At 36.3% G+C, this 9383-nt stretch overlaps 1 pseudogene; it reads right to left on the reverse strand.

The window, feature by feature from the left end:
- Positions 1 to 470: 470 nt before the first annotated feature.
- Positions 471 to 6965, reverse strand: LOC107474616 (DEAD-box ATP-dependent RNA helicase 18-like; annotated as a pseudogene).
- Positions 6966 to 9383: the final 2418 nt, after the last annotated feature.

Consider the following 9383-nt stretch of genomic DNA (forward strand, 5'->3'; position numbering starts at 1 on the left):
GATGTAAGGAAGGTCCAACACTTTTCTTCAACTAGGAAATATGAAAAACAAGGTGTATTCTTGCGGTGTCAGGTAATTTCAGCCTGTAGGCCACTGCTCCAATCCTTTCTAGCACCTCAAAAGGACCATAAAACCTTGCACCTAACTTCTGATTTGATCTGGCTGCCAAAGATTTCATCCTATATGGCTGAAGTTTGAGATACACAAAGTCTCCTACTTCAAAAGACACATCACGTCTTTTCTTGTCTGCACTTTGTCTCATTCTGTTCTGAGCCCTATTAAGCTGAAATTGGATTTCATCTAGCATCTGATTTCATTCCTCCAATAAGACCCTTACTTCCTCTACTGAAGATTCCATCCCTCCTCGTAATAAAGCTGGAGGTTCCCTGCCATTCCTGCCATATAAAGCTCGAAAAGGTGTCATCCGAATAGAGCCATGGTATGAGGTATTATACCAAAACTCTGCCCAAGAAAGCCAAGCTGGCCATTGTTTAGGTTTAGCACCAGTTAAGCATCGCAGGTAGGTTTCCAAGCATTTATTCACCGCCTCAGTTTGGCCGTCGGTCTGTGGGTGATAGGCCGAGGACATCTTCAAGGAAGTACTGGCCTGTTTAAAAACTTCAGTCCAGAAAGCACTCATGAATATTTTGTCTCGATCGGAGACAATTGATGATGGAAAACCATGGAGGCGTACCACTTCCTTAATGAACAAAACAGCAACATCCTTTGTCATAAAAGGATGTGAAAGTGGGAAGAAATGAGCATATTTAGTCATGCGGTCCACCACCACAAATATTGTATCCATCCCATTGGCTTTGGGTAATCCCCCTATGAAATCCATTGAGATGTCAGCCCATACATTGGAAGGAATTGGCAGCGGTTGTAGGAGACCAGCAGGTTGCAAGGTAGAATGCTTGTTCTGCTGACAAATTTCACAGCCTTTAATAAAGTTCATCACTGCTGCCTTCATACCCTCCCAATAAAGGATAGCAGAAATCCTCTTGTAAGTTCTAAAGAAGCCCGAATGGGCTCCCAGCTTGGAGCTATGAAATTCCATCAGAATTTTTGGAATCCATTTAGAGGTTTTTGCAAGCACCAACCTCCCTTTATATTTGAGTTTTCCATTCATTAATGCAAAACCGGGTGTAGTTTCTTCCCCCACTAACAACTTCTGCATAATCGCATTTAATTTCTCATCAGCCAATACTTCAGCCTCCATATCATCCCATTCTGCTGCCATGGAAAAAGACAGGGAGGAGAAATGAAATTTCCTAGAAAGGGCATCAGCCACCCTGTTTTCTGTCCCTGCCTTATATTTAATGTCAAAATTGTATCCAGTAACTTGGATAACCATTTCTGCTGGCCTTCGTCTGCTACACGCTGATCTAATAAAAACTTCAAGGACTGTTGATCAGTAAAAACTGTGAACTGCTGTCCCACGAGATAGTGTTTCCACTTTTGAATAGCTTGGCCCTATCCATCAGCGCCTGGAGGTCTTCAAACTCGGCAACTCTCATCTCTGCTTTGATCGACGGTTTGAGTCCTTCATGGAACATGCACAACAAGGTATCTCCCCCCAAATGTCTATGTGCCCTAGCCGCTATCTCAAAGTCTCTCCGATACTCCATAACCGACCCATGCTGTCTCACCTGCAATAATGGCGCAAGAGGATTCGCATCTGCACCGGGCTCAAATCGTTTGAGCAAATCTTGTTTAAAACGAATCCATGAAGGGAAGGTGGATTGAGACTCCCACCATTCAAACCATGTTAAAGCTTCCCCATGAAGTGCAAGCACCGCGTACTCGAGTTTCTCTTCCACCTGAATCCTTGATATGCGAAAATAACGATCCATTCGAACCAACAATCCGCTCGCATCCGAGCCATCAAACGAAGGAATGTCCACTCTGCGATTGAGATCACCCCTGTTTGGAGGTGGATCTCGCTGACGCCCGCCACCCGGATCGTTGATGCACGAGTTCCCACTGCTCGAATCCTGTTATGGGATCCGCATTACTAATTCATCCATCCTTTGCGTCATCGTTTCCATTATTCTGTTTTGTTCAGATCGAAACTCATTCAACTGTTTCTCCAGACTCTCAACCCGATCCTCCATCGCACCTCCGCTGCGTGTGGAAACCACTCACAGGAAAAAGCCCAGATCGAACCTCTGATACCAATTGTTACGGTTTCTCTAGTATCCTTACTGTTAGGGCAGAATTGAATGTAGAAGATAAGGGTAGAAGGGAAGAACAGAATAACTGAACAGAGGAAGGAATTATCGATGTGATAATTACCTCACTGACAGAATAATATTATAGATTTAAATGAAAGAAAAACAAGAATAATTGACTTTCGAGAAGTCAATTTTCTCCCTCTAGATTTTCACTCCACTTATTTCCTGCCTACTAGCTTTTCCAGCCTACCTATTTATAATATCTAATCCTATAACTACTGTCCTAAAGATGTGGAGTTTCAGAATTTAAAATTTAGTTTGCTACTTTTTCTCCTCTCCTTTTATAAGTATATTTAAAAGGAGTTAAATCCCTGTTATCTCTCTGGTTTGTTGCATTCTCATTGAAGAAATTGTGCCTTACCCCAAACTTAAGCATTTTGTCGTTGCTTTCCCAGTATAATCAGCTGCAGAAGTCATTGAGCCAATTCAACTCTCTGAGCTGTAGAATGGAAATCAGTTCTCTGGACTCGATGCAACAATGCCATCAGTAGCGAGAGATGTCTTAATCCCAGACCTTTCGGAGAATGCCAAGAGAAAAAATGTGGCATCAAAGGATGCTGCAATTTTCTAGCCAATATTGCACTAAACTAAACACACCTCTTTCCATAACACACACAAAATTGGTATTCAGAGTAATTCCTCAGCGCCTGTCAACTTAGCATATTCATTCTCATCTATAGTCCCTTTCTTCAGTTTCTTCAACATGCGGTAATCTTGCATCAACTCTTCCTCATCTTCAATTGTCTGCTGAGCACGTCTCTGTCGGGCTGTTTTCTTCCTCATGGCAGTAGGTGCACTGGGAGTTTTGTTGGCTTTTCTGGTTTCGCCTCTTTCTCCTTCTCTTTCGCTTCTTTCTTTGCTTGCAGGTTTTTCTTCCTTTGTTTTTCACGAGATTTATCTCTAAATAGTTGAAAGTATCAGCACAGGATTCCAAGAGAAAAGGAAAAATTATATTTTTAATTACAATGAAAGGCACTAAATATGAATATGGTGCATTCAACCTAAAAATACAAATTTGTGCAATAAGAACTGTATAGTTTCCATCAGTCTAACATATTAGAAAGGGCATCAAAAATAAATAATTGGTTAATCTAGCTAAGACCAAGACTTTTATGCCTCCACATAGCTCCAACTAGACATTGGTGAGCTTCAAATCCAGTCATGCACATCAAGTTACTTGCTTCAATTATCGTCTCTTGGAAAATATGACAATAAGCATGATAGATTCTCTATTAAATAAAGAGTGGTACATTTGATGCTTTTACCACAGAAGGGTTATGCATGAATTTTGCATTTACCTGTATTTAATGTCCTCCAAATTGATATCATCAACTGGTACAAATCCCTCAGTAGAAAGTGAGTGATGTTTTACCTCTGGCATTAGAGGAAGTTGCAATAAGCCATGTCCCATGGCCAATTTACCAATTTCAAGTTCTTTCCACCTGTAAGTAGGGTGTGTATTTCTTTGCAAATTATGATGCTTTAACGAATTTATAGAAAGACAAACAACACTTCTCATAAACATTGCTCACCTAAAAATATATGAACAGTGATGCTCCTTGTATGCACGGATGTAGGAAACAAATGCCCTGACTCCTTTCTCCATAACATCACGATCTTTTTTCACAGCAGAACGAATCTGAACCATATTTTAGTAATATAGTTATCAGGAGTTGGGAAACAAGTTATAATTTTGTATTTTGTATACAATTGTCATCCAAACTTTGATAAATATAAGATTGATATGCATGTTTGTGCAAACAATCAATCAACACAAAATACATCCAAGAGTGAATCAGCAATATCAGCATCAGCCTAAGTAGCCATAAGGGCTTTTCTTAGTAGTATCAGAGAATTTATTTCTGCAAATCAGTATGCTGCCTCTATTAGAAAAAATTATTAAGCAATTCATAGCTCTACTGAGTACTGACTATTACTAACCAGCATAAAAAGGGGTCTTTATTATATTATTAAAAATTTATTAATCACTAATGAGCATGAGTGATGACTCCTACTCTTGTATGATTAAAATAGTCATGAACAAAATAAATAAGATGATAAGGGCACAAACAAACCTGAGGTACAACATCAGGTGCATCATCAGAGCATTTTCTCTCTTGAAGAGGAACTCTTCTTATACGTAGGAATTCTACGTAAGACTCCTCCTAAACACTTATACAAGTTAGTTAACTGAAAAAGGAACACACTTGAATCTTGTATTTGGAAATGTGGAAATGCATTAAAACATGAACACTCGACGATACCTTTGGCAATAAGAAGACAACTGCTTGACCTTGTTTACCCAGCCGAGCAGTTCGACCAACTCTGTGTATGAAAACATTTGGATCTTCAGGAGGATCATACTGTGCAGAAACAGGGAACATATCAAGATCATTCAGTCAATGTATGAATTCAAATGGTAAGATATCAAGAGAACATTTGAATGACAATGAATAATTTACTTTGGCATCCAAAACCAAAAGGTGATAAAACACACCAATCAACAGAAAGTCAAACTGCATATAAATATGGTCAAGAAGGTACCTGCACTATACAATCTACACCTGGTATGTCAAGTCCACGTGCTGCAACATCTGTACATAGCAGAACTCCATTTGAAAGGGATGTAAAGGAGGCTAATGCTTTCTCCCTAACAGTCTATACAGCAACAAAGAAATTCATAATCAATCAACCATACAAACAGTAAGAGTTGAGCAATACTTGAGAGTGATGAAGAAACTATCATTGATTTACAGAAAATTAAGCTTCTATATTGACAAATGGTAATAGAAAGGATTTTACCTGCTTCATCTTTCCATGAAGAGGAACCAAGGAGAAGCCTTTCAAAACAGAAAGGCGTGGAAGGACAACTCCCCAATAGTCAATGCAAGCACAAGTCATGAAATATCTGTATTGGAGTCAAAATCACCTTTTGAGCAAGATACGCTAAAATTTTACTACTCAGATTACACTATTGATTATGGTTAATATTTATCTCACATTATAACTTTTCTTGAACGGTTCTAAATAAGAATGTTTACTAGCTGTGATGGCTTCTTATCTGCCTCACATTCCAAGTACTGCAAAATCAAAATGACAACAAGCTGAATATAAGAAAAAAGCTGAGTATGAATGGTGTCATGACATGAATTAGCAATACCTTAAACATATATGAATTAGGGTAGGGACGCTAGAGTCAAGCTGCTAAATACCAAATATATTGAAGTGACTTGGTGCTAAAATGGAGGGAAACCATTGAATAGCAAAGTTACTTATGATATGCACTAGGATGGAATACTTCATACCTCAATTTGAAGCCCAGAAGGTGTTTTTGTAGATTCAGGATGTTTTGATGCTGCAGGAGCATTTAAAAGTTTTGCCGCTGCCCGAACTTCAACCCTCACAGGATTTCTTAATCCTGCTCTAGCAAGCTCTTCAACAGCCTCAGTTTGAGTAGCAGAAAACAGGCCAGTTCTTCAAAGCTTAGGCAAAAGAGATATAATGGAAGTTATCTGCTTCTGGAATTCCATATCTAAAAGTCTATCAGCCTCGTCTAAAATCAAAAGCTGTAAGCACAGTTATAAACACAATACTGTCATCTTCCAATGTGGTAAAAAGCAAAATCAAACCAAGCATTCTATCACTTTAAGTCAAATTTTCCAGGTGAACCTAGTTCATAACATTGCATCGTTAAGTCTTGGACTTTTGGTCCTCTGCTAAGTGAAAAATGCATATGTCCCATAAAAGATCAAGAACCACATTAAACCTCCAATATTCTTTCTAAAGTTATATATGCACACTATCTCACACACGTACACACATGCAAACATAGTTACATACTATCAAATCATCCTTGAAAACTAACTGTGAACCCGAAAAGTATTATATACCTCGAAGTTTTTGAAATCCAAGAAATCCATCCGGTTCATTATGTCATACAACCGCCCAGGTGTGCCAATTAGTATGTTAGCGCCTTCCTCCTCTATCTGCTTCATGTTTGATTTCACTTCAACTCCACCAACAAGCAGCATGGACTTAACATTCGCTAAAGTTGAAATGAAAGGTTGTGCAACATGATATATTTGATGTGATAGCTCCCTTGTGGGGGATATGATTATTCCTAGTACCTAGTATAAGAAAAAAAAAAAAAAAACAAACAAACAAACAGCATTTAACACACTTCTATCCAGTAACCCCTATTCCAAGTCTTTCATTCCCCAAAGTCATAGCAGCTAAAAATAAATAATTAAAGAGGCCAATGGAATTTTATCCTTCGAAGCTGAAAGGTTAATAATTGAATGATACTTATTCGAATACCAGTCCTTAATATAACTTAAAAATTTCAATTACCAAGCTTCATACAGTGGTACAAAAGAAAAGTAACAGGTGAAGAACCAACCTGATGAGGCTTGGGGTTAGAAGAGGAGCGTCGAAGAATCTCGACGAGAGGGACGACAAAAGCTAGGGTTTTTCCTGAACCAGTGGCGGCGTCGACGGCGACATCCTTGAAGCTGCAGAGCAAGGGAATGGTGGCGGCTTGAACCGGCGTGCAGAAGTTGAACCCGGATTCCGATAAGGTTTCGAGAACCTTCTCTGATAGCGGCGGATTCAGCTCCGAAAAGCACGTGGTGGTTAAGGCCTTGTTTGGGAGTTCGAATTCCATTGTGATGGTGCGCCGCAGACCTCTACGGTCCGCCGTCGCTCACTGACTTTGTAACAAGGTTCTCAAAATTGAACTGGTCATAATTAAAAAAAATCGTGGTCTAACTAAAAAAAATCGTTTTATATTAAAATAATAAATAAAATATAAATAAACATTCTAAAACATAATTATAATCTAATATAAATTTTAAATATCTTCTAAATTTAAAACACTACATAAAATATCATCAATTTAAGACTTTTAAATAAAGTATAAATTTAAATATTTTAATGAACTTAAGCTTTTGCTTTCAAAATTTGCTATAAGAGAAACCAAAATTCTTTTTTCATCCTATAAATATTTGCTGTGATGACATTAATCAATAAAGCAGTTACATAAAAAAAAATACCAAAAAATATCAAACTATTTTTAACTTTGGTTTAAATTTGTCCAAACAACATAAAAAAAAATCAAGGTTTCCTCACCAACAAAAAAAAAGAATGAAGGTTTCTCGAAGTAGAAGTTATACACTCCATATCATTTAATACAAACTAGAAGTCCAGAAACCTTATTCTTCTATAGCTATAGACTCAAAGCTATTGCCACTTAATTCTAACCTGCTACCTAACATACTACATACCATAAATTTCTAATCAAGAGAGGTGTCTCTGTTCTTACAGCAAAATTGTATTCACTTGAAAAAACTCAAAACAAATCAGAAAAAGCAAAAAGATTTTACAATAATCCATAGCTAAACTTGACACTTTAATGCTCATTCATCATGTTACTCAATAAATCAGTAAAGCAGTCACAACCCAAGCACATGTAAATCACAAAACAGTCAAACAAACACAAGTCAGCAACACATCACTAATCAACAATCACAAGATATTTAAAATCAATAATTAGTAAATTAAAATCACAATACAAAAACAGCAGCACAGAGCTTCGAAATAATCAATAATCAATAAACAACAGCAGAATCAGAGTAAACCAACAATCAAATAATCGTTCAACAAAAATTAACAACACAACCAGTCAACCAGACCTTCGAAAGACAAAAACAGAGCGTAAAAAACAAAAAAAAATTATGAACAAGTGAAGAACAAATGAACAACTGAGCACTGAGCTAATCACTAATCAGTCAGTGCAATAATTGCCATCATATAATCAACAGAGTCGCAATCTAGGTACAATTAAATCACAAAACAAAACAGTAAAATAGAACACACAAAATCAGTAATGAACCAGAGCTAATCATTAATCAATAAAGGCCAAGACCAGTATGCCGATAACAGAAGTAAAGGAGCAAATATAAACTTTTATCTCAATTGACTTTGTGTTCGGAAAACATGGGAAAAAGGCTCGTTTATCTCCTTGAGGGAGGAGGATTTGAACCCCATTTCTTTCATTTTGAGAAAATTTTGAAATTGAAATGGTTCGTTTGGACTGATTTTTATCAAATTTGATCGGTTTCTATCGGTTCACTCCAGGTTTGATCTGTTTGTATCAGTTTTTTACCTTGTGCAGTCCAATTATCGAACCGGACTTGTATAGGGTTCGATTTTTTGATTTAACCGGCCGATTCGGTTCGGCTTTGATAACAATACTGCAAAGTGATTTGTATTTTCTATATAAAATTTTTTCCATCATGTCTCAAAAATCATATGTTACTGGTGCATGTACCTGTGTCTTGCATGAGCATGCCAAAAAAATAAATTGCGAAATAAACCCAATGCATTTTGGGGCTGAAGGAAGATCAGTAATAAAAGTGAAGAAAAATAATTAAGTACAGTGTCAGAAATTATTTTTTATATAGAGGATATATTGGTGTTTTGGCTGAATATTGGGGAGTGAAGTGTTTTTATATGGAGTGAAGTGTTTTGGCTGAATAAATATTTGGATTTTTTGAAAATAAATATGCATGTCGAACATGTATTTTCAAAATTTTAATAAATAAATATTATAATAAATATTTATAAAATATATTGTTATTAAATATTAAAAAAATAAATATTTTGATTTCGAGTTTTATTTTTCTTAGAATGAAATTATTTTTCTTTGAGTTTAGTAAACAATTTGAATATTAATAAATGAATAAATAATTTTTTTAAATAAATATGGTAATATTTGTTAAATATTTTAATAAATAAATATCATAATAAAAATGTGAATATTTATAACAATATTTATATTGATGTTGATTTATTATTTGTAAGAATTATTATTTATTTAAACTAATAAAATATATTTTTGTGGAACCAGCGTAGCAGGAATTTGATAGTTCGTAAACTGGATCTGTCACAAATGTGGAACCCGATGATCAAAAATCATTTACGCTCGATGGGATTCTACCACGTTTTTAATATTGGGGTGTGATGCGTGAGCATCTTTCCTATCATTTCCTAGTGAATTTGCATCTAATTTGTTGAGTTTAATAAAGAATTAATTATCTTTTAGCCAATATGGATGCTACTTTGAGTCTTTTTCAATTTTGTTTATTTTAG

The sequence above is a fragment of the Arachis duranensis genome, chromosome 2, assembly GCF_000817695.3.
Source record: "Arachis duranensis cultivar V14167 chromosome 2, aradu.V14167.gnm2.J7QH, whole genome shotgun sequence".
Taxonomy (NCBI): domain Eukaryota; kingdom Viridiplantae; phylum Streptophyta; class Magnoliopsida; order Fabales; family Fabaceae; genus Arachis; species Arachis duranensis.